At 47.5% G+C, this 24,625-nt stretch overlaps 1 protein-coding gene and 1 long non-coding RNA gene across 2 annotated transcripts in view; one reads left to right on the top strand and one right to left on the bottom strand.

Moving 5' to 3' along the window:
• Positions 1–24,625, top strand: part of EML1 (EMAP like 1) — a 167,537-nt gene that overhangs the window by 15,491 nt on the left and 127,421 nt on the right. The gene's annotated exons all lie outside the window — the stretch shown is intronic.
• Positions 9,142–16,542, bottom strand: LOC147913872 (uncharacterized). The gene is made up of 2 exons (XR_015556006.1): positions 16,423–16,542; positions 9,142–9,472 (listed from the first exon to the last, which is right to left on the bottom strand). It is a non-coding gene; the product is annotated as an uncharacterized LOC147913872 (long non-coding RNA).

Raw genomic sequence — 24,625 nt, 5'->3', positions numbered from 1 at the left:
AACTGAGGCTCAGAGAGCTCAAGTGACCTTCTCAGAGTCACTGGTTGGCAAGTGGCAGCCTGCTGCCCTGCAGCCCCTCGCCCAGCCGTGATGTGCTCAGTGAGGGGGCAGCATCTTGACCCTCGGACGACCTTCAGTGAAATGGAGCTCAGGAGTGGAGTTATCTTGGATGAGCTCACAAGGTGCCAGCAATCTGAGGGTCAGCGCCTGCTGGGCCGCAGGAGGGTGCAATAAGGACCCTCGCTTGTGCTTCTGGAGGTGGCACCCCCAGATGGCATCAAGGGTGGGGGGGTGCTGACCAATGCCAATCACTTCTGATTGAGGATGGGTCTTCATGTGAGAGGGTTAGGCGAGGAACATGGGCAGAGGTAGGGCAGCGGGGAGCAGGGCCTACGGTATGACCCACGCTGATAAATCGGAGAAGTCACAGGGGTAGCAGCCCTGGCCCTGCTCCACTGATGCAGGGAGTGGGAGGGGGAGGGCTGGCCATCAAGGCCACCCCGTCCTCCTCCACCATGACTCACCGCCTGGCTCAGGGCCCAGGCAGCGCCGAGGGAGGCCTCTAGCCGGGCTTCCTCGCAGTTAGCCGCATCGGTGCTCATCAACAGTTTGGTGTTCCTACTGAGCTTCTGTTCCTTTGAGAACCTGAAGCCAGGTAATTGGGTGGGTGGTGGGAGGGTTTTGAGCTGCTTCATGTTCTAAACCCATCCTTAAAGAATGCCGCTGGCATCACTGGCTTCAATTTTCAGTGCTTAAAACCTACAGCCAGTGGTCCTCAAACCTTGGTGCGCATTGTAGTCAACTGGAAGGAGGGGCTTGATAAAATTACATGTCCCTGAGCCCCACCCAGGCCCGTGGAGTCTGCATCTGGGGGCTTCCTTGTGGTTCCTGTGCCCCTGTCTCGGGCACCCTCTGGCACGTTCATGAGATTCTCAATGCCCCTCTCATGCCCACTTTCTCAAGTCCCCTCCCACACACGTCCTCACACACACCTGCATCCACACGAGCATGTACATCCATCTGTATGGGCTCACACCCACACTCATGGGGACATATGGGCTCTGGTGCCCACACAGACGTGCAGACGTAAATATATACACCCAGACTGGCTATACAATCTGCAGGGCCCAGTGCAAAATGAACATGCAGTCCCCTGTTCAAGAATTATGAAGAATTTCAAGCAGAACATTAAACCAAGCCGGGAGCCACAGGTCATATGTCAACAAAGCCAGCCCTGCAGACCCTCACGTCATGCATCCTGGGACCCTTGTGGATGAACTTGCCCCACGGCACACACACACAAATATGCAGGCATGGGCACACACGCTCAGGGGCAGTGAGGCTTTCCAAATGACTTTATTGGGATGAGGAAGTGTGCCGGTTAATGTTTAATAAGCAAAATCAAAGTTGAGTCATATGTGAGCTGCTTGTAAGCAAGAAATGCCAGATGGAGCATTAAATGAATCACTGTCTTGGGTTTCATGAGTAACATTTTAATTGGGTCGTGACTAGTTTGGGAAAACTTTTAACCTCCCCAACTCCCACCCCAAATCCAAAATAACCCAACATTTACTTAATGCTTCGAATGCCATGCAGCACGTGGAATAAATATGGACGTAAGGAGTCTCGTGAACAGACTTCTCTATCAGACAAATTAGGACGAGTGGGGCAGCCCTTCCTTCCTAGGAACAAGGGGGGGTAAACTCACATTCATTGAGCCCCTACTCAATGCCAAATGCACCCCATCTGTGCAGCCTAGGGGTTCATGGGTTCCCCATAGTGGAGGCTCCCTTCTTTGCATCTCCCCCACGTTTGGACCAAAGTCAGGCACGGTTGGGAGCATTTTCTTCAAAGCCAGCTTTAGAGATTGTAGTAATTTTGAGGCCTGGAGGCTTCAACTTCCCGGCCCTCAGCTTCCGTGGCATACTCATGCAATAATTCATTAGGCGAGGATTTTTCACAGACAGCAACTGGCCTTGGGAGGCAATGAGCTCATGAATATGCAGAGGCTCTTCCTCATACATTATGCACTTGGTACCAAGGCTTCCTGGGGAGGCCAGGGGGGCCAGGAGGGGCTTGCTCACAAGGGCTTCTTGTGAAGCACGCATTCCTGCCCGCCCTCCCCCCCATCACAATGGACTTGCAGGGTGCCACTGTAACTCCCTTAAAATGTGGCACTCTGGTTTTCAAAGACTCTGGAGTTTACTTGCCTGTTGCTTCTCTAATGGCAATGCTGGCGGGTCTGGAGGGGGCTGTCGGGGTCAGAGCAGGCCTGTGCTGGCCTGGGCGACTTGCTTCAGGGGCGTAGATCTTGAAAGCAGTCTGACCTTACCGAGGCCCCAGCAGCTGAGAAGCTGGTGCCCAGACATGTGACTTACACGTTGTTTAGATTTAAAGAGCTCTGTTCTTCCAAATTGGAGCGTGCTTGGGTACAGGTGGCCCTAGCATCATGCAACAAACATGGGCCGGGAGTCAGGGTGGGGTCCAGGTTCAAGCAGAAGGGAAGGAAGGGGCTCTGCTTTCCCCAGCGCAGGTGTCTGGGGTGAGCCCAGGGCCCCTGCCCTCCCCAGAACCAGCCTCTCCTCTCACAGGCGCTGAAGTGCACATGGCGGGCAATCTGGCAGTCAGGGTTGGGGTGTCTCTGAATGGCCTGCGTGGCTGGAGGTCGTCTCTCTCTGGGGGGCCCTCCCTCCTCCTGGCCAGCTGCTGCCACACGTGCTCACCTTCCTGATCTCCTTGACCCTGTGGTTCTCTGGAGTTCGGCTGCTCCTTGCTGGCCACACCTCAGCCAGACTTGAGTGCAGCCCTGGGCCAGGAGGTCCCACTTCTTTGCATATGTCCTTCTGCGACTGTCAACGCCTTCCCTGCTGTCAACAGCCACCACGTGTGGGCACTTCAGCCTTCCTTCCGTTTCATCCTCCCAGCAGCCTGGGGAGGAAGCTGGTGCGAGTCTTACAGTCCAGGCCTCAGCCAGAGAGGGAAGGGCCTGCCCGGGTCAGCAGCTGGGAGGTGGCACTGTGGGTTTGCAGCACGCCCGCCTAAACTCAGTCCCTGTCTCCAGCCGGGGGAGCTCCTCAGCCGGGCCTTAACAGTCCGCACCTGCAGTGGGGCCTGGAGCCTCCTCAAAAACACTGTGGGCGTTCACGGACCAGGAGCTATGGGGCTGGGCTTAAGCCATTCCATTTCTCTGAAAAGTAAACTTCCAAATGTGTGTGAGAAACAAAACCTCTGCAGAAAATTCGTTCCATGGAGAAAAAGAAAACGAAATCAGCTGTAGTCTCTTCTCTTGGAAACCCAGTGCCGCCAGCCACGTGGGCATCCTTTCTCTCCTAGCCCGTTTCTGCCACCCATAAAATGGCAGTACTGTTTCTTCCCCTCACCATTATGTCATAAGCATTTCCCACATGCTGCGTTATCTCCAGAATTACCATTTTTAACGACTGCAGAATATTATGCAAGGAACTGTTCCTTTTGTTGGGCATTACTGTGCAGGAATTTTTTTTTTTTTTTTGGTGAGGAAGATCAGCCCTGAGCTAACATCCATGCTAATCCTCCTCTTTTTGCTGAGGAAGACCGGCTCTGAGCTAACATCTATTGCCAATCGTCCTCCTTTTCTTTTTCCCCCCCAAAGCCCCAGTAGATAGTTGTATGTCATTGTTGCACATCCTTCTAGTTGCTGTATGTGGGACGCGGCCTCAGCATGGCCGGAGAAGCGGTGCATCGGTGCGTGCCCGGGATCCGAACCCGGGCCGCCAGTAGTGGAGCGCGTGCACTTAACCACCAAGCCACGGGGCCGGCCCCGTGCAGGATTTTTAAAGGTCACTGTTAAAAGGAAATGACTTTCAGCCGTCCATTAATTTAATTCTTATGTCACATTACTAATGGAGGCATCTATTGATCCGTCCCCCCTCCATGCAACCAGCCTCCCACAGCGTGCAACACGCTTTTCTTCCCAACCTCACTGTAAGGGCCTTGAAGACAGAACTTCCAAACATGTGCAGGCAGCCACCACTGTTAATCTTGGTCTCATCAAGTGAGCACCTATCCTGGCCAGTGGTCCACGTGTGTGGCACCACTAGGCCCATCTTAGGCTGAGCAAACAGTATCCTGCTCGACGCTTGCACTCAGCCAGTAAGTGCAGAGCCGGGATTCGAACGCAGGTCTGTCTCACTCGAGGGCCTCCTGTGTGCATTTTGCTCTCTGCTGCCTGACCCTGAGGAGCCACAGGCCAGCAGGGAGAAAGAGAAATGAGGAATCATAGATGGATCCAGAAGCCCCAGTAGACTAGGAATGCCAGTCAAGGCTTATAAAGCATTTTCTCTGAAGAGCTTTATAAATTTTAACTCACTTAATCCTCACCCCACCCCTCGGGGACGCTATTATTATCCCCACCTTACAGATGAGGAGACCGAGGCTCAGAGAAGCTGAGTAACGGGCAGAGTCACACAGCTTTTGAGTGGCAGAATCAGCATTTGGACTCAGGCCATCTGGCTCTGGAGTCCATAATTACAACCACCTTGCTCCTGTCAGCTCTCTAGGAGCCGCGTTCAATTTAGCTCTGTGCCCTTATGGTTGCTGGCAGAGGGCCTTCCCATAGGAGGTGCTCACACCATATCTGTCGACTGGAGGACTGTTTGCCAGATCTCGCACTTGTGGATCATAAGGAAGAAGGCAGGCTGGCAGAGCTGGGTGGAGGTGTCAAACACAGACCAGCATCGATCACTGAGCCCACCTCGAGGACTCTCATCGGGTGTCGTGGGACCCGGCTGCCCCTGCCCAGATGGAACAAAGCTGCCCAGTGTTTGTACGAAGGATCTGGTTGGACACGTGGGTGGCACGCTTATCAAATTCGTGGACTATACCGAGCCTGGGGCGAGGAGGTGGTATGGGAGATCACAGAATGAGTATTCAAAATGATTGCACCTGGACTGGAAATGGGGGCAGAGTTAACACGAAATCTGAGGGTAGCAAGTCCCAGCGTGAGGGGTAACAGGAATGGAAACCAGTGACCAATTAGAGAAACGCAGTGGAGGTAGATCTGACCCCGAGACTGAACAGATGTGGGGTCAGGAGGGACTTCCCGTAATTAACTCCGACGGTGACCCCAGCACCAGGCAGTGACTCTGGCCTTCAGCATCTTCATCTGAACCAGAGGCGCGATGAGAGCACTTGTGCCACTGGATCGCTTTTAAATTTACTTTTTCTCGTAAACTTTTAGATGGAAGTTTAACATGCATACAGGAAAGTGCACAGATTGCGAGTGCATGGCCTGAGTTTTCAGGGTGAACACACACCCACGTAACCGGTGCCCTGATCAATAAACACAACGTGACAACACCCTAAGGCCCCCTCGTAACCCCTACAGTCCTTGCCCCCAAAGGCAAACACTATCGGACTTCTAACACGATAGATTAGCTTTGCTTGTTTTAAAGATTATGTAAATGGAAATACAAATGCTGGGAAAGATCTGGAGCATCTGGAACACACACACATTGCTGGTAGGGTGTAAATTTTTCCGAGCGTTTTGGAAAACTGAGATCACCTACTAAAGCTGAATTACACTCCTAGGCATGAGTGTGTGTGTGTGTGTGTGTGTGTGTGTGTGTGTGTGAAAACATACAATCTACGCCTAGGATGTCCTCGATAGACATAAATACACGTTTTTACTAAAAGACAAGAACGTTCACAGCAGCATTTTCACGATAGCTTCAAACTGGAAACTGCTCAGATGTCTGTCAACAATAAAATTGATAAAAAATCAGTACATCCAAGCAGTAGAAGGCTATTCAACAAGGGAAGAAGCGTGGACAACAGGATGAGTCTCAGAGCTGAAGGAGGCAGGCCCACGGGAGCACCAGGAGGTTCCCTGGGTTGTTCGAGGAGCAGCGGAGGTACTAGGTGGGAAGTGCCTGTAACAGCGCCCAGCATCAACTGAGCGCCGAGGAGCGTAGCTTTGTCATAGTCTTTATTCCCGTGACCGGGGTTTTCCTCTAGCTCCTCCACTAAGCGGTACAGATGTTTTCATTGATTTTAGCATTTACCATTCCCATTCCTTAACCTCTATGAGCCTCAGCACAGCCGTACCATAAACCTGAGCATGGATGGTGATGTAGGGGGAGTGGGGGACACCAGGAGGACCCCGAGCTGTCTCTTCTTGCCCTTCACGTCCATTCCACTGGGCAAGGGAGAGGAAGACCCTCGAGGGCCCAGGCCGGTGGGAGGCTTTGGCTCTGGGAGGTCACTGACCCGTGGAGGCCCTCGCTCGAAGGCAGGGTCTGGGTGTCAGAGCTGCATGTTGCTACTTGCTAATACTACAGGCCAGCTGAGGGCCAGCTGACGGCCTCAAATGCTTCCTCGAGGAGGAGACAGCCTACAGCAGGGCGAGGAGAGCCCACTGCATTAGTCAGGGTTCTCCAGAGAAAGAGAACCAATAGAATGTAAAGAGAGATATATAAGAAGAGATTCATTATAGAAATTGGCTCGCGTGGTTATGGAGGCCAAGAAGTCCCGTGATCTGGTGTCTGCAGGCTTGAGAACCAGGAAAGCCAGTGGTGTAATTCAGTCCCAGTCCAAAAGCCTGAGCATCAGGGGGCTGATAAATCCCAGGAGGTGTAAGTCCTGGTCTGAATCCAAAAGCCCAAGAATCAGGAGCTTCAATGTCCAAAGGCAGGAGAAGATGGACATTCCAGCTCAAGGGGAGAGAATGAACTTGCCCTTCCTCTGCATTTTGTTCTATTCAGGCCCTCAGTGGATTGAATGATGCCCTCCCACATTGGTGAGGGCGCTCTGCTTTACTCAGTCTCCTGAGTCCCCTCTCCTTGAAACACCCTCACAGACACACCCACAAAGAAGGTTTTACCAGCGATTTGGGCATCCCTTAGCCCAGTCAGTTGACACATAAAATGAACCATCACACCCACTAAGGTTGGGAGAGTGTGTGGAGGGACAAAGGTAAAGAGTGACACTATATATGGTCCCATTAGTGTGTCACTCCCTTGGTTGAAAGAACTGACAACTTTGGGAAAAATAAAAATGCAATAGGGGCCGGCCCCGTGGCATAGTGGTTAAGTTCACATGCTCTGCTTCAGTAGCCTGGGGTTCACACGTTTGGATCCCAGGCATGGACCTACAAAACTTATCAGCCATGCTGTGCAGCGTCCCACATACAAAATAGAGGAAGACTGGCACAGATGTTAGCTCAGGGCTAATCTTCCTCACCAAAAAAAAAAAAATTGCAATAAAGTTTAACACAGACAATGACTGACACCTAGTGTGTGTACAGCCCCGTGGTGCAAAAATGAAGGAGCCGTCGCTATGTAGGTAAGGTGGGCTACCCCAGAGCCATGCTCCCAGGAGAATCGGGTACAAGAGAGGGGGAAGGGAAGGGAGAGACGCCAGACAAGGTGGGATTGCATCTCACAGGGGGCTCTGCAGTGTAAATGGCACCTCGGAGTCTGCCCCTACCTGAGGCCAAGGCTGACTGTTCATCTCGCTTACCTGGCGGTGGTGGGCTAAGAGCCATGGAGGGAAGGCGAGGGAAGAGGATGGGGGACAAAATCCTCTTCAGCTGGAGGACTGGTTAAAATCCAGATTCCTGAGCCCACCGCCAAAGATTCTGATTCACTGGGCAGACAGTTTGTGTTTCTAGCAGGCTCCCAGGTGTGGCTGATGCTACTGGTCTGAGGAGCATGCTGAGTCCCAAGGCACAGCATCCGGCTTTCAAGGGTTACAGCCTGGTGGAGCACACGGACTTGTAAAGAGATGGAGGGTAATGAAGGCCGTAGAGGGTCAGGGCAGGCTTCTGAAGGGACACTCGAGTTGCTGCTGGAAGGAAGGAAGGAGGTGGCTGACCAAGTAAGGATGGCGAGAAACCACCACCTGCATTCCAGTCCAGGTGCACAGCAGAAAAGCAGGGTGGACTATACATGGCTGTAGAACCAGGCCTGCTTGGTGAAACAGATACTCAAGTTTCTTGGGAGACCTCTGGCTTGGCCAGCAGGAGCTCCGAGTCAGGGTCAGCGACACCCAAGCCACTGCCTTGCCCATTCCTCAACTGAAATTTTTTTATTGCAATAAAATACGTATAACAGAAAAATTTACCATCGTAACCATTTGTAAGTGTACAGTTCAATAGCATTAAGTACATTCATGCTGTTGTGCAACCATCACCACCATCTATCTCCAGAACTCTTCATCTTACAACGTAGAGACTCCCCATTAAACACTAACTCCCCATTCCTCCTTCACCCAGCCCCTGGTAACCAACGTTCTACTTTCTGTCTCTATGAATTTGACTCCTCTAGGTACCTCATATAAGTGGTTTGTCTTTTTGTGACTGGTTTATGTGACTATCTTTTGTGACTGTCACTTAGCATAACGTCCTCAAGGTTTACCCGTGTTGTAGCATATGTCAGAATTTCCTTCCTTTTTTTTTCTGGTGAGGGAGATTAGCCCTGAGCTAACCACTGTTGCCAATCCTCCTCTTTTTGCTGAGGAAGATTGGCCCTGGGCTAACATCCGTGCCCATCTTCCTCTACTTTATATGTGTGATGCCTGACGCAGCATGGCCTAATAAGCGGTGCATAGGTCCGTGTCCAGGATCCGAACCTGCGAACCGCAGGCTGCCAAAGTGGAGCATGCAAACTTAATCATTACGCCAGCAGGCCAGCCCCAGTATTTCCTTCCTTTTTAAGGCTGAATAATATTCCATTGTATGCACAGACCTCATTTTGTTTATCCACTCGCCTGTCGGTGGACACTTAGGTTGTTTTCACCTTTTGGCTATTGTCAGTAATGCTGCTGTGGGCATGGATGTGCAAATATCTGTTTGAGCCCCTGCTTTCAATTCTTTTGAGTATAGAGCCAGAAGTGGAATGGTTGGATCATATGGTAATTGTATGTTTAATTTTTCTGAGGGACTCACTCGGTATTCTTTATCACATATAGACTGACTAAGAGTTTTAGGGAGGCTTACCAATGACAGGATAAGCCAGTCATTCTGTTCCAACATTATTTAAGGTTGGATGAATAGCTCCATCATTCTAGGCTTAAAAACCAGGTTTGAACTCTTCACCATTGAAATTCTATTGGACAATGTTAACCATCCACCAAAATCAACATCAATAATTTGTTCCACTTGGCAAGGAAAAATGTTTAAAATTTAATGAAGCCGGCAGATATCCACAACCCCTGTTGCCACGCAGCAATCATGCTAATAAACGGCCAGGGCTTTTCTTGCAAAGAGAAGAGGAGACCAGGGTTCACACGGAAACAGCAGGTCAGCTAATGGAGCCAGGCTGGCCGTCAAGTTTCTATAGGAAGCAGAGTGCAATCCATCATTCTGGAGTGTTTACTCTGAAAATGCAGCATGTCCACTGGGAGTCACGGTTTTCCAAAGGTCCTTTTGCTGGTTCTGCTGATTCATATTCCCATAATTCCTTCACCGCATAATATTTTCCCATCGCCATGGTGACTGTGTGAGAAGAAGGCATAGTGAGAAACTTCAGGATTTACTTCCTATTTCGCAGAACAGAGATTAGACGTCTCCTGAAAAGTGGGCTAATGTTCATATTTTAAAGAGAAGAGTTGGGTTCCACTAGGCAGAATTTACTACAGCTGAGAGAGAACAGGAATCAGGGAATGAGAAGAGCTGGGCAACTGGTCCTGGTTCTAGCACTTTCTAGCTGGTTCTGGCACTTTCTAGCTGTTGACCTTGGGCAAGACTCCTTACTTCTCTGAGCCCCAGTTCGTTTCTCTGTAAAATGAGATGGAGAATGGAAATCTGAGTTCTCTGTACAATCGACTGAGAAAACACAAGAAATTTACAAATTGTCAAACGTATTTCCAAAAAAAAAAAAACCACAAACTAAAAACAAATACAAAACCCCTTAGTCCAGGCCAAGATGCTATTGCAGATGGTCTTGCCCTTCATCACTGTTGGTTGCCTTCCTTTTGGCCTTCCCCACCCCCTCATTCACACACACACATCTGTGACCTCCTAGAGGACAGGAACTTCACTTTGTATTTATCCCAAACCCTCCACTTTGCCGAGCACACGACTTCACTCAGAGCAGGCCACAAGGAATACCTGAATTGAATTCAAATTTGAATCCAGCAAATGCTTGCCACGTCCAGTCTGCACAGGGCTGCGGGGACACAGAGACAACTTGGGGGAGGGGCTGAGTCACCTGAGTCTAAGACCCGCCTTGGGTCTCACAGCAGCTTTCTCCCAGGGCGGGGGACAGGGAGAAGCACCCCTATGTTAAAGGCGCACATTGAACGTGAGATTCAACCGTATTTCAGGAAACTGCAAAAGCAAAAAGTGTGTCAGAATTGAGGAAATATGGTAACTACAATGCCACACTTTAAGTGAAATTCTCAGAAGGCTGTACTGTTGGGCCTTCTGAGGTGACCCAGAGGAGGGAAGGATTCATTCTGTGTGGTGGGGTGGGGTCTTGGAGAGTTTCACGGAGAAGCCCTCTGAGCCCAGAGGGTGGCTCTGAGCCAGAAGGTTATGTCTGAGCCAGAAGGGTGATATCTGAGGTGAGGGGGTGATGTCCGAGCTGGAACGGTGATGTCTGAGCTGGGATGGTGTGTGTGAGCTGAGGGGGTGATGTCTGAGCTGGAACGGTGATGTCTGAGCTGGGATGGTGGTGTCTGAGCTGGGAGGGTGACCTCTGAGCTGGGAGGGTGACCTCTGAGCTGGGATGGAGGTGTCTGAGCTGGGATGGTGACGTCTGAGCTGGGATGGTGGTGTCTGAGCCGGGAGGGTGACCTCTGAGCTGGAAGGGTGACGTCTGAGCTGGGAGGGTGAAAGACTGTGGAGTTGATGGAGCTGCCAAGAAGCAAAAGACTTCACAGTGGCTGGAAGAACATGGGCAAAGGCAGAGGCACAGAACAGCTTGATGCAATTGAAGGAACTATCCGAGTTCCACGTGGCTGGAGTATAGACAAGGGAGGAGGTGGAGAGAAGGCAGACAGGCCCCGGGCCAGGGATGACCACATACACTACAGCCTAACGGGCACGAAGAGAATCCATGCTCAGATCGTGTGTCACATGCCCCAGAACAGCTGGGTAAAGGGGGAAACTTAGAAGGGCATTTGAAAAACACCAAATGCTGGTTGCATCTTTTTTGTCATTAGTTTGGGGCTACGGAGTGACCTCAATTGGCATTGGCTGGTGGTTTCGATGTGGAATCAAGGTAGCCAAAAACTGCAGACCCCTCCACCATCGAAGGGGACCCACCAGAGGATCCCTTTCTGCTCCTCCTGTCTTAGCCTTGCCAGCAACTTGCCTGAGAATCAGAAAAGGGAGCAGCTTACTCCTCTCTTCTGGCTTGTCAGCCCAGCGGGGACTTTACAGCAGTACTGGGCACCCGGGGAGCTGGGGGGCTATCAGCATGCAGACAGCAAGGCCTGCTCCACAGATGGCATCCTGGTCACCTGTGGGGACACTTGACCCAGGTTAGGGTCCTCCTGTGGGAGGAACTCATCCCTGAGACGCGAAGACAAGCACCATCCCAAAGGGCATGGCCCTGGCCCCGGGGCCCCTGTGGTGGGCGCCAGCAGAAGGCTCTGGGGAGCGCGTGCGGGAAGTCGGAGCACCCCGGTTCCATGGAGCTCATCCTCAGGAGGCAGTGCTGGCCCCAGACCTCAGTAACCTTGGCCTCCCCAGCAGGGGACAGAGAAACAAGTGCCGCTCTCATTTCTGGGGTCCCTCTCTCACTCCCACCACGCATTTAGAGTGGACGGTCCAAGCTTCCTTGGTTTATGTGGTCAATCTGATGTCACTCCTTTTGGGGCCTCACAACTAGTGAAGGGGGGATGCTAATTGTTCGCATGTCTCCACACTACCCGTCCCACCCTTTAAGACATCTGTCTGGACCAAGAATGAGGCATATGTGTTTCAGCATTTGGACAAGTGTCACGATGTCCTCTGGACATACCCACCTGTATGCTCAGGTTTTCTCAGGACGTTAAATTGGAGACACTCAATTTAAACGTAGGGAACATTCCTCTGAGGCTGCATCTCCCAGGGCAGCCAGCCAAGGAGGGGGAGATGAGCAAGACCCCCCAAGTCCCCTTTATTTCATTATTGCTCCCCTTTCTTCCTTTGCCTGGAAATAGAAGTGGGGGTTCGGCTGGGCTTGCTCTAGCCCCATAACCCCCCCAGCCACATTTCCCCCAAGTCCCTCCTGTCTCTCCAAGTTCCAGCCACCTGACATCTGTAAATGTCACACACAAACTCTCCCTCCTCCTCATTTTCTCTCACACCGTTCCTTTTCTCTCTTGTCCACCCAGTTCCAATGACACCTAAACTTTGTTACTATTCGTCCTCACTTCCCTCCAAAGTAAAGGAATTACCCTCTCTGTCTTCCTACGGTTGTTTGTAGGAGTCAGCACTGGTTCAAATTCCAGTTCTGACACTAGCCCACTTATTTTACCTCCCTGGGCCTCAGTTTTCCCGTCTGTAAAATGGGGATGATAGTACCACCTGGCCAAGTAATGAGAATTATATAATTGTGTAATATGTTAAGCACAGGGCCTGGCACATAGTAGCTACTCAGTAAACATTAATTCCTTCCCTTTCCTACTCTTCCTTATAGCAATTTCCACTGGTATTGTAATGATCTGTGCCTGCCTCACCCACCAGTTGTTGAATTTTAAGACTATGGTTCAGTCCTCAGTGTTTGCCCTAGCAGAGTGGTTTTCAAACTTTTTTTAGAAATGAGTCATGGTAAGAAATATATTTTACATCATGGCCCATAAGTATAGATATCAATTGGGTCAAGATACGTTGGGATCCTCTCTGTCATTACTGATTTTTTTTTTTTTTTTTTTTTGTCTAACTTCTATAAATTGCTGAGAGGAGAGTGTTACAATCTCCTAGTATGATTGTGGAATTCCCTATTTCTCCCCTTTAAAGCTCTCAGTCTTTGCTTTATGTATTTTGAGGCTCTGTTATTCGGCACATACACATTTATTATTATTATGTCTTCCTGATGAATTGACCCTTTAATCATTATGATGTGTCTCTCTTTAGCTCTAGTAATATTCTTTGTCTTGAAGCCTATTTTATCTGATATTAATGAGCCACTCCCACCTTGTCATACTTACTGTTTGCATGTTACATTTTTTCTCCCCATTTACTTTCAGTCTACGTATGTCTTTATATTTAAAGTGGGTCTCTTGTAGACAACATATAGTTGTGTCTTACTTGTTTTTCCATTCTAGTAATCTCTGCATTCTAATTAGAGTGTTTAGCCCATTAACATTTAATGTAATTATTGGCTTGGTTGGCTATGGGTCTACCATTTTATAATTTATTTCTGTTTGTTGCCTCTGTTTTTAATTTTTCTATTCACCATTCCTGCCCTTTATTGGGATTATTTGAATATTTTTAAGAGTTCCATTTTAATTTACCTACTGACTTTTTAGCTGCACCTCTTTGCACTGCCTCTTCAGTGGTCGCTCTAGGGGTTATAATATACATCTTAATTTTTCACTGTTTACTTAAAGTTAATATTGCACTACTTCACATAAAATGTAGGAATTTTGCAACCTTATAGGTCCATTTATCCTCATTTGCACCATCCTTTACACTGAAATATGTATTATATCTACATCTACTATAAATTGCACAAGACAGCATTATAATTTTTGCTTCAAACAGACACAGGTAATTTTTTTTAATTAAGAGGAAAAATGATCTTTTATATTTACCCAAATATTTACTATTTCTGATGCCATTCATTCATTCATGAAGATCTGAGTTTCCCATCCGCATCAATTCCCTTCAGACTGAAGAGCTTCCTTTAGCATTTCTCATGGTGCAGGTCTGATGGTGATGAATTACCAAAGTCTCTTTTAAAATATCTTTATTTCATCTCCATTCTTAAAAGATATTCTTTCTGGATATAGACTTCTGGGTTGAAATATTTTTTTCTTTCCATACTTTAAGGATGTTGTTCCACTGTTTCCGGCCTTGATGGTTTCTGATGAGATGTAGTCATTCAAATCATTGATCTCCTGTACGGAATACATGGTTTTTCTGTCTGCTTTCAATGTTTTGTCTTTATCTTCAGTTTTCAGCATTTTGATCATGATGTGCCAAAGGCATCATTTTCTTCCTTTATTTTATTCAGATTTTGCTAAGCTTCTTGAAGCTATAATTTATGTTTTTCTCCAAATGTGGAGAATTTTCAACTATTATTTCTTCAAATACTTTTCCTGCCCCATTCTCTCTTTCCCATTCTCTAGAACTTTTAGACTTCTGATATTGTTTTACGTGTCCCTCAGGCTCTGTCAATTTTATTCTGTCTTTTTTTTCCTCTCTCTCTCTTTCAGATTAGAAAAATTTTATTCATCTCTCTGCAAGTTTACTCATTTTTTCCACCTGTCATTTCCATTCTGGTGCTGAGTCCATCCAATGAATTCTTATTATTATTTTTTTTTTTGAGGAAGATTGGCCCTGAGCTAACATCTGTTGCCGATCTTCTTCCTTTTTTCCTTTTTTCTCCCAAAGCCCCAGTAGATAGTTGTATGTCATAGTTGTACATCCTTCTAGTTGCTCTATGTGGGACGTGGCCTCAGCATGGCTTGATGAGCAGTGTGTAGTTCTGTGTCCAGGATCCAAACTGGCAAACCCCAGGCCACCGATGTGGAGTTCATGAACTTAACCGCCATGCCACCAGGCTGGCCCCAAATTTTTGAATTTCAGATACTGTAGTTTTCATTCTGAAATTTTTATTTGATTCATTTTTAAGTGAACAATTCAGTAGTTTTTAGTATGTTCAGAAAGTTATGCAGCCGTCACCACTATGTAATTCCAAAACATTTCATTACTCCCAAAAGAAACCCAATACTCATTAGCAATCACTCCCCATTTCCCCTTCTCCCCAGCTCCTGGTAACTATGAATCTACTTTCTGTCTTTATAGATTTTCCTATTTTAGAAATTTCCTATAAATAGAATCATACAATATATAGTCTTTATGTCTGGCTTCTTTCACTTAATGTTTTTGAGGTTCATCCATGTTGTAGCATGTATCAGTACTTCATTCCTTTTAATGACTGAATAATATCCTATTGTATGAATAGTCCACATTTCATTTAGCCATTCATCAGTTGATGGACATCTGGATCTTTTTCTACTTTTTGGCTGTTATGAATAATGCTGCCAATTAGTTCATTTTTATATTTTATATTTCTAAGCTGAGATGTGCTATATTTTTTATTAGGACATATTTTTCTTTACCTCATTGAGTATTGTTATAATAGCTGCTTTAAAGTTCTTGTCTAACAATTCTGATATCTGAGTCATGTTAGGGTTGGTGTCTATTGACTGACTTTTTTTCTTGAAAATGAGTTGCATTTTCCTAGTTCTTCATACATGGAGTAATTTTGGATTGTATCTCAGACATCGTGAATGGTCCGTTGTGGAAACTCTGCATTCTGTGATATTGCTTTGAAGAGTGTTGATGTTTTTGTTTCAGTAGGCAATGAACTTGATGCAAACTTCAAACTCTGTGACACTTGTGGTGGGTGGGGGCTCAGATCTCAGTTCAGACTGCTTTTAATATGCCATGCATGTATGGTTTGGGAGTCAGCCAGAGACTGGGGCAGAATTTACACACAAAATTTGGGGTTCTCTTGGGGCCGGCCCCGTGGTGTAGTGGTTAAGTGCACGCGCTCTGCTGCTGGTGGCCCGGGTTCGGATCCTGGGCTCGCACCGATGCACCGCTTGTCAAGCCATGCTGTGGCGGTATCCCATATAAAGTGGAGGAAGACAGGCACAGATGTTAGCCCAGGGCCAGTCTTCCTCAGCAAAAAGAGGAAGATTGGCATGGATGTTAGCTCAGAGCTGATCTTCCTCCCAAAAAAAAAAAAAAAATTGGGGGTTCTCTTTCTCTGGCTCTCTCCTTTATGGGGCTCTTCCCCACTCTCCAGCAGCCCTGCTGTCCAAGGCTCCTTCTCCCCATTCCTCTGTCCAGAGGGACAACAGGCCACCTACTGGAATTTAGCCACTTTGTGCCCACACCACAAATGTGGCTGCCCTCAGGGCAAAGCTGTAAAAATGGGAAACTTGCTGCACATGGGTTAATTCTTCTAGGTTTTGATGCTGCTCCAAAACCTGCCCATTTTTGTTTATTCTCTAGGGACCTCAGGATGCTGTTTTTGTTCTTTTGTCCATAGTTTGTAGATTTGTAGATGTTGTCTGCAAGAGGGTTGGTTTGTTAGGAATTTACTCCTCCATACAGAAGCAGAATATATATATTTGAATATGCACATATATTTGAATATACATATATATTTGAATATATATGTATTTTGAATATATATTTGAATATATATTGAATATATATCAAATACATATACATTTGAATATGTATCTGGAAGAAAAGGGATATGAATCAATACTTACCCTACATGTCCACATGTGATATACTCTGATATTTTCTGCTCTGCTCCAGGATATTTCATTTTAAAGATGCTGGTTTCAGTCCCCTGCTAAATGGATTTCCTGACCCATAAGTGGGTCACAGCTCGCGGTTTGATCCATGTGCTCTACTGCCTGGCAGACCAGGAGCAGGAGATCTTACTCTAAGAGCTCATTGGATGGATAAAACGCAAGAGCTTCTCCCTCTCCGCCCAAAGTTTAGAAGGTGTTGCATCCTGAACACATGGGGGAGCAGGGCGGTCACAATGTTGTCGCCGCAGATAGGGAGCACATCTGTGTCCCCTCCCCCTCCACACCTCTCCAGGGGCCAACAGTGACCAAAGATCACAATGAGAGTCCTTCAGGGTCCAGATTTCACACTAAACTGTGATTCACAGACTTTCCCATGTCCCCAGCCCCCCAGGGCAGCAACGTAAGGCTGCTAACTTTTTATTTTGCTTAATAAGGACATTTAAAAATAATTACCATCTACTCTGGCCGTTATTTCCTAAAAGAAAGCCTATTTTATCACTAAAAATGTCAGATGAATAATCTCAGAATAAGGCAAAGTCTTGAAATTAAATACATTTTGTGCCATGAAAAACTCCCTCCACATTTTCCTCACCATCTCATGGATAGATGTTCGGGAGCCTCTGATCTGGTCAGGGCCACAGGAGGCCAGAGCTGGAAAGACACTGGGAGGTCCCAGAATCCACCTCCTCCTGTGTCAGACCCAGAGAGGGGTGGACATTTGCCCAGGGTCACATATCTGGGAGAGTAAAAATGTTTTCCAGTTTTTCCACAGGTAATTCTCTCCTAAATTCCAAGTCACTGTGACTGCAAAGACGCAGGCGCTCATTCCCAGATCCGCTCTCTGCTCTGTGGACTCCCCAGGCCACTGAGCTCATTTCATGAACTGCAGCCATTCCCCTGAGGTGGCCTCCCCTGCCCTACTTGCCATCACCCAGATAGGCAGGGGCTTGCGGCAGAGAACAGAAGCGTGGATGGGAAGAGGAACCAGCCAGGCCGAGGTGGGCGCTGCTCCCCCCTCGCAGACCTGCTCCACTTCCCTGAGCAGCGCAGGAGGCCGGAGACCCGTTAGTGCCCACAGAATGGACACCTCCTTCCCGCTTCTTGGAAATCACCAGCCCATCTTGCTTAATGGCCTCGAGTGAAGTCAGAGACGCAGGCACTCTGCTCATAAGGCTGGTCTCTGCCTCCCCATCTCCCCTTGGAGGAGGGGCAGCAGGCTGCTCACACAGGGAGGAACTGGCCTGGCGTCTTTCTTCTGCCTAGCGAAGACTGGGTGAGCATCTTCCCTCCTCTCACCCTCAGGCTGTCTGCTGAGGGGCTGGGGAGCCTCTGAACCACAGTTGGGGATGGGCAGGAAGAGCTTGGGCCTGGAGAATAGCTCTTTGCAGGCTTCAAGGGGAAACAGGGTGGGAAGGAGGGAAGCAGAGTTCCAAGTGAAGAGCAGAGGGCTTGGAGGTGACAGGGGGCATTCTGGGTGGGGGGGACTTTCCCTGTGACTCTGGTCACCAGAGACAGCTGGGCGGGGGTGGCCTGGTGACCTCTGCACTATCACACGTCCACACTCCTCACTAGGAGGTTCCTGGGCATCTTTGGGGCCTGGCAGGGCCCAGAGTCAGCTGGTACACCCTGATTTGGACATGGTGATTGTTAAAAGATTCAAATATTTCTGTAGTGCTCAGTAGTTCTGTAAGGTGGCCCCACTCCCCAGCCCTCCACTGAGTGCACCCTCTTCTCCTGCCACCCAGGCTCCTCTTCCGGGACCCCTAAGCCCTCCCCACGTCCAGTGAGGAAAGGGTTCCTGCCTCGCACATCAGGGGGCCTCCAGGACCCTGCTCCAGCCCTGGTTGCATATGTTTAGTAACTCCTTTGGGGCCTGGTGTACAGTAGGTGTTCAGCTGCGTGACTGAGCGCTGTTTGCAGCCCCGAGTACATGCCCTGCCTGCTTGTGGGGGCTGACAAGGATGTCAGCCATGCTCATTGGTGACCTGCAAGCCTGGGGGTAAGGAGCTGTCTTGCTGTGTCCACAGGAAGCCCGAGGTTGGGGAGCAGCTGCAAGGAGGAAGGGCTGGAAGAGGGGGTGTGTTGCCAACATCCCCCTGAATGGGAAAGTTGAGAGTGGAAATTTTAATTGCAAATCCCACCGACAGCTTGACTTTAAGGGAAGAGATGAGCTAAATTTAACCCAGCCAGTTAAAGAGCCAAAAATGCAATTTACTAATTACCTTAAAATGGAAACTAGTCCAGCGATCATAAAGAGCTTTTCTGGTTACAAAATACAAAAAAAAAAAAAAAAGGGGTCGTTCCTCTCTTCATAGTGACACGCATTTTACATTTTGATACTGTTATATAATTAGGAATGCAGCTTGCTGGCACACTGCCCACGACACAGAGGCAGAGCCTCGCAGCCTTCTTGAAAAGTTACAGGAACCTGTGTCTCCATGTCAAATCGATGTTCTAACTACAGAGCATCGGGAAGGATCCAGGCTCTGTTCTCAGGGCGCGCAGAGCCTGGGGAGCGGACTAGGCCAAGTCTCGAGGGACTGGAGCTCACCTGGACGGTCCTGGGTGCCGAGGGCTTCAGAGAGGGGAGAGGGACATCTGGCAGGGGGAGAGTGAGGGTCCCCAGACTAGGTGGCATTTGAGTAGATGGCATTTAGATGAAGCTTGAGCGGTGGTGACTGGGAAAATGGGGAGTATATTAGTCTGCTCAGGCTGCCATAACAAAGCACCAGACTGGGCGGCTTAAACAACAGAAATTTATTTTCTCACGTTTCTGGAGGCTGGAAGTCCAAGATCAGGGTGCTGGCAAGTTTGGTTTCTGGGGAGGACTCTCTCCTGGCTTGCAGACGGCCGCCTTGTGGCTGTGTCCTCACACGGAGGAGAGACAGAGCTCTGACATCTCTTGCTCTTTCTAGGAGGACACCAATCCTATAAGATTAGGGTTCCACCATTATGACCTCATGTAACCTTAGTTACCTCCCTATAGGCCCCATCTCCAAATACAGTCACATTAGGGGTTAGGGATTCAACATAGGCATTTTGAGGGGACACAATTCAGTCCATAACAGGGAGCAATGGCAAGGGACAGCACAATCGAAGTCTGAGATGGGACAGAGTGGGGCCGTATCCGGAGAACAGCAAATGGTTCATTTCACAGGCGAGTGGGCTGAGCATAGGCCGACGTGACAGATCCCACGCGGGACAGGCTGGCCTGGCCGAATCCCAGCGGCTCGCAGGCCAGGTTACTCTTCCTCCAGCGGGCGGTGGGGAGCCACGGGGGAATTGTGAGCTGGGCAGTGATTGGATTAGTGCCACACTTCAGCAGACCAATCTGGCCACCGTGTGGAAGATAGCTTTTCATTACTGTGGGATGTATTTTACTTAATATAATTTTTGTACCAATTTGAAAGGCATGTCTAATACATGAGTATAACTTATGAGCCTCTTCTGTTTCCCACATAATGGCAGTATTGGGATAGCAATGAGGACTTTGAATAAAACATTTCGTAGATTCATCCAGGATGTTATAAATAGTCATAGCACAAAAGGTAACATTTGGAAGAAAGAGCATTTTCACAGCAAATTTTCATGATACATTTTATGTGTATACTCTTCCAACTAAAACAGATGGTTTTTCCAAACTATGGCTATCTTTTAAGAATATTATCCTGCTGCTCTAATTTGGTGCCATAAAGTGTTCTACAGTCAAAAATAAAGTCTTAGCAGGTAACACAGCCATTGGTATATTAAATATATAGAAGAAGTTCTTCTCGGTGCCTTTACAGATGAAGCTGAAAGAAAGCAATGATATCTGTTATTAATGGAGAAATGTAAAAACCTGTGAAATTGCTTAGTACAGAATCCCAATGATGTATAGCTGAACATTTTACTATCCCATTTATTGGATATAGTTAGTTTTTAATCACTAAATGACATGGTTAAGTACGTACATAATAATGTAGTTAAGGACCACATCTCAGTATACAGTATATAAATAAATTCTAATTTGTTGTCATTAGTAATATTGGTCGTAAATGAATTCTCCTCTTCCCAAATGGTGACATGTCGCCCCTAAATTTGTTCTGAAACTACCTTTTCTGCTGCCACATCTATTTCTCATCAGAGTGGTCAATATATGAAGATATGAATTTACACATTGATATATTATGTGGGAATTTTTTTTCCTGAAAGATTTATCATAAGACCCCTTTAAATCACAGGCTCCAGCCACACATTGTCCCAAGACTTCAACTGATTTACAAATGTAGATCTGAGAGTTCTTCGGAAACCCATCTACTGTGCAAAACAAAGTAAAAAGGCACATAAATCTTTAACCTCCTTGAAGTCTTTCTTATTAAAAGGAGAGGTCCTGGGCCGGCCCCATGGCTTAGCGGTTAAGTGCGTGCGCTCCGCTACTGGAAGCCCGGGTTCGGATCCCGGACGCGCACCAACGCACCGCTTCTCCAGCCATGCTGAGGCTGCGTCCCACATACAGCAACTAGAAGGCTATGCAGCTATGACATACAACTATCTACCGGGGCTTTGGGGGAAAAAATAAATACATAAATAAAATTATTAAAAAAAAAAAAAAGGAGAGGTCCTGTAGGGACATGAATTGAGACTTCATCTTCATCTGGCACAGCACCTGACTGTCAGAAGGAGGCTCACAGTGGACGTCTGTAGAGTGAATGAGCTAAAGAACAAGTCAACGAATTGAAGCTCAAGAAGTCAGATGAAAACGTACATATGATCTTAAACTTCATTTACATTTTTTAAAGTCATTGCAGATATTTTTTAAATATCAAGCCGTTCTGCAAAGCTTAGTACAAAAAAATAGCAGTTACCTTCTCTCGTTTCCCACACTACCCCCACATCCCCACTTCCCGGAAGCAACTGGTACTTGAAAATATTTTATCCGTTCCTTCGGTGTGTATTTCTCTTCCTTGAAATAACATGGGTACATTGATAGTTCTTGATTTTCCAGGTTCAGGAGTGTGTTATCTGCTGACATCCCACGGAAGATGAAGACAGTTCTCTTACATCGCCCACTACACACCCACACCTGCACACACACTTCTCCCTATCTTTCCCATATAGATACGGCATAACTTTTTATTTGATTGTTTTGTGTTTATATTATTACGACTACGGAACGTGATTCACGGTTAAGGCATATAAGATGCAATTGAATTTTCTTTCTTCTACAGTTTTTTGTTTTCCTGGACTAAGTAACTGTCTTCTGTTTTCCATGTGTCTATCGCTACATCATCCCTTCTGGCTTCTGTGTAAACCTCCTTTCAATAGTCTCCAATTTCGTCTTCTTGGTGGCATTTCTGCAGAGCCTCTGTCCTCTGGCTGCAATCTGACTGGATGCCTAGCAGCACAATTGTTGCTGTTCATTGCACAATTGATGTCTTGGCATCTCTTGTCCCATTTTCCTGGAGATTCCTTTCATCTCTCTCTTGGGTTCGATTCTTTGTTTCCTAGATCTCATGTCTTCTTCTTTCTTGGCAACCCCCTCATTTTGATGGATCACATCCTGCAGTAGCTTTCTGAGAAAGGAGGCACACAGGAGTTAAGTTTTTGAGTTGAGACTTGTGTAACTGAAAATATCTTTATTCTACTCATACAGTTGATTTGATGATTTGTCTGGGCCTGTGATTATAGGATGAAAATAAATATCCCTCAAAAATTAACTTTTTGCATTTCTTTATTGACTTCTAGCTCCTCTCATTGTTATTCAGAAATCCAACACCATTCTAATTATTAATTCTTTGTCTGAGACCTATTGTTCCTCTCTGGAAGCTTTTTGTCTTTATCTCCAGTGCTCTAAAATGTCACAGGGATATAAAATTTAGTGTTTTGTTTTGTTTGTTTGTTTTTCTCCATTGTGCTGAGCTCTTAGCAGACTCTTTCAATCTAGAAATTCGTGTCCTTTTGTTCTGGAAATTTTTCTTGAATTATTTCTTTGATGAATTCCCTCCCTCTATTTTCTTAATTTTTTCTTTCTGAAACTTCTATTATTCAGACATTGAACTTCCCAATATGATTAACGAATTTTTTTCTCCAGTATTCTATATTGCTTTGTCTTTCTGTTCTATCTTTCTGGGAGATTTACTTGACTTTATTTTAGACCCTTCTGTGGAGATTTTATTTCTACTGTCATATTTTTAATTTCCAAAAACTCTTCTTTATCATCTGATTTTGGCATCTTGCCCTTGTTTTGTGGCTACAATAACTTCGACCTTTGAGAATGTCGATGATAGTTTTATTTCTTTCTGTTCTCTGTATTGTCTGTTCCTTCAGATCCCACCTTCCTTTTTGCTTTTATATTTTCTCAAATGTTTAGAGATTCTTGGCTCTCCATTCAAATTTTAGAGAGGAGCATCCAAAAACTGCCTGGAAGCTCTGAGCCCACAGATGAGACTTGTCAACAGGAGGACTTTTCTGTGACTCCCGACCTTCCATACCTCCAGGTCTTTTCCCCAGAGTTCGTCATATTCCCTAAAGGAGGGTCTTCCACACTCTTGTTGGAGAACAGACACTTGGCTGCCAGAATTCCCGAGCTCAGGGTGGGAAGGGGCTGGGGCAAGGTCTCATCAGTCAGCATTAGGCTGTCATTTCTTTCTTATCTTCACTACGGTACCCCTGGTATCTGTCTGTGCAGAGAACTCCTGAGTTCACTTGTTTCAGAGATTAACCCTCAATCTTCTGCAGGGAGAGGAAAGAGATTGGGAAGGGGTCTGACTGCTTCTGTATTAGCCACCTCAGGCCACCATAACAAAATATCACAGACAGGGGGGCTTCAACAACAGAAATTTCTCACAGTTCTGGTGGCTGGAAGTCTGAGATCAGGGTGCCAGCATGGTCGGTTCCCGGTGAGGCCCTCTTCCTGGCTTGCAGATGGCTACCTTCTCCCTGTGTGCTCACATGGTGGAGAGAGAGAGAGAGAGATGTCTTCCTCTTCTTATAAGGCCACCAATCCTATCAGATTAGGGCCCACTCTTATTTAACCTAAATCATCCCCTAAAAGCCCCATCTCCAGACGCAGTCACATTGTGGGGTTAGGGCTTCAACGTAGGAATTTAGGGGGACACAGTTCTCTCCATAGCAGCTTCTCGAGCAGACTTTTGGCCAGTCCTGTTTTCAGCCTCTCCTGTGCCCCCACTTCCATAGGTGCCTGGTGCGTCAGTTCCTGAACCTCTGAGGGTGCTGTGGTGGGAAGTGGGGTGCTTCATGGTTGCCCCAACATTACTGGCTTCAGTTTCAGCTGGTTTGGAACAAATGAGACGCTGCCTCTCCTTTCCCATTTGCCAGCTTGCAAAGTTGTACTGAGGTGGTCTCGTCTTCCACACTCTTTGTCCTGTGGGTCTGAGGAGTTTCAGCAGAATGTGGAGATAAACACACGGACTCAATCCACTGCCTTTCCCTGGAAAGCCACTCTTAGAACTTCTTTACGAGGATGACCATGTTGCCAACAAATATTTGTTGAACAAATGGATGGAACCTCACATTTTCAGTGGCTTTTCACCCATCTCATCCTTCTAACCCTCCTTCCCAGGAGACATGCATCCTTCCTTTCTAAGGAGACTCCCCGCACACTGGGTCCTCTGGAAGTCCGCTCCAGCAGCCATCTACCTTCTCCTTGAATCGTCACCAACTTCCCTTCCTCTGACTCTTTCCTCCTCCTGTCAACCGTGCTTGCTCTTCCCACCCTGACAAAGCCCCCCGACCATGCGGCCCCACACGGTGGGTTCTCCAGCTCTTTTCTCCTTTCCTCCTCTGCCTGTTTCCTGGCCACCTCCAGCCCTCAGGCCTTGCCACTGCTCATCTGTCCAACCTCCATATCCCCAGGGGCATACTCTTTGCCAAGGCCTGGCCTTCTTCCTGCACTCACCTCACACCCTGACGTCCTACTCTGCCCACCACTCCTTCCCTCTCAGAAGAGATCCTCCCTTGGTGTCTTCTGCTTCAACAACCTGGTTCAACCAGCCAATTCCCCATCCACCTGGGAAGACGGCCTCTGGCCATCCCCAGGCTCTCACCACCTCACCTGGAACTATGCCAATGCCCACTAGTTGGTCTTTGTGACTCCGGTGTCCCCTGGTCCAGTTTACGTGCATTTTCCCATCAGTCTTCCTGAACACAGCCCAAC

Source organism: Ceratotherium simum, chromosome 24, assembly GCF_057802395.1.
Source record: "Ceratotherium simum simum isolate JZ-2026a chromosome 24, ASM5780239v1, whole genome shotgun sequence".
Classification (NCBI taxonomy): Eukaryota; Metazoa; Chordata; class Mammalia; order Perissodactyla; family Rhinocerotidae; genus Ceratotherium; species Ceratotherium simum.
Note: the sequence above shows the minus strand (reverse complement) of the source record. Positions and strands in the feature narration are given on the sequence as shown.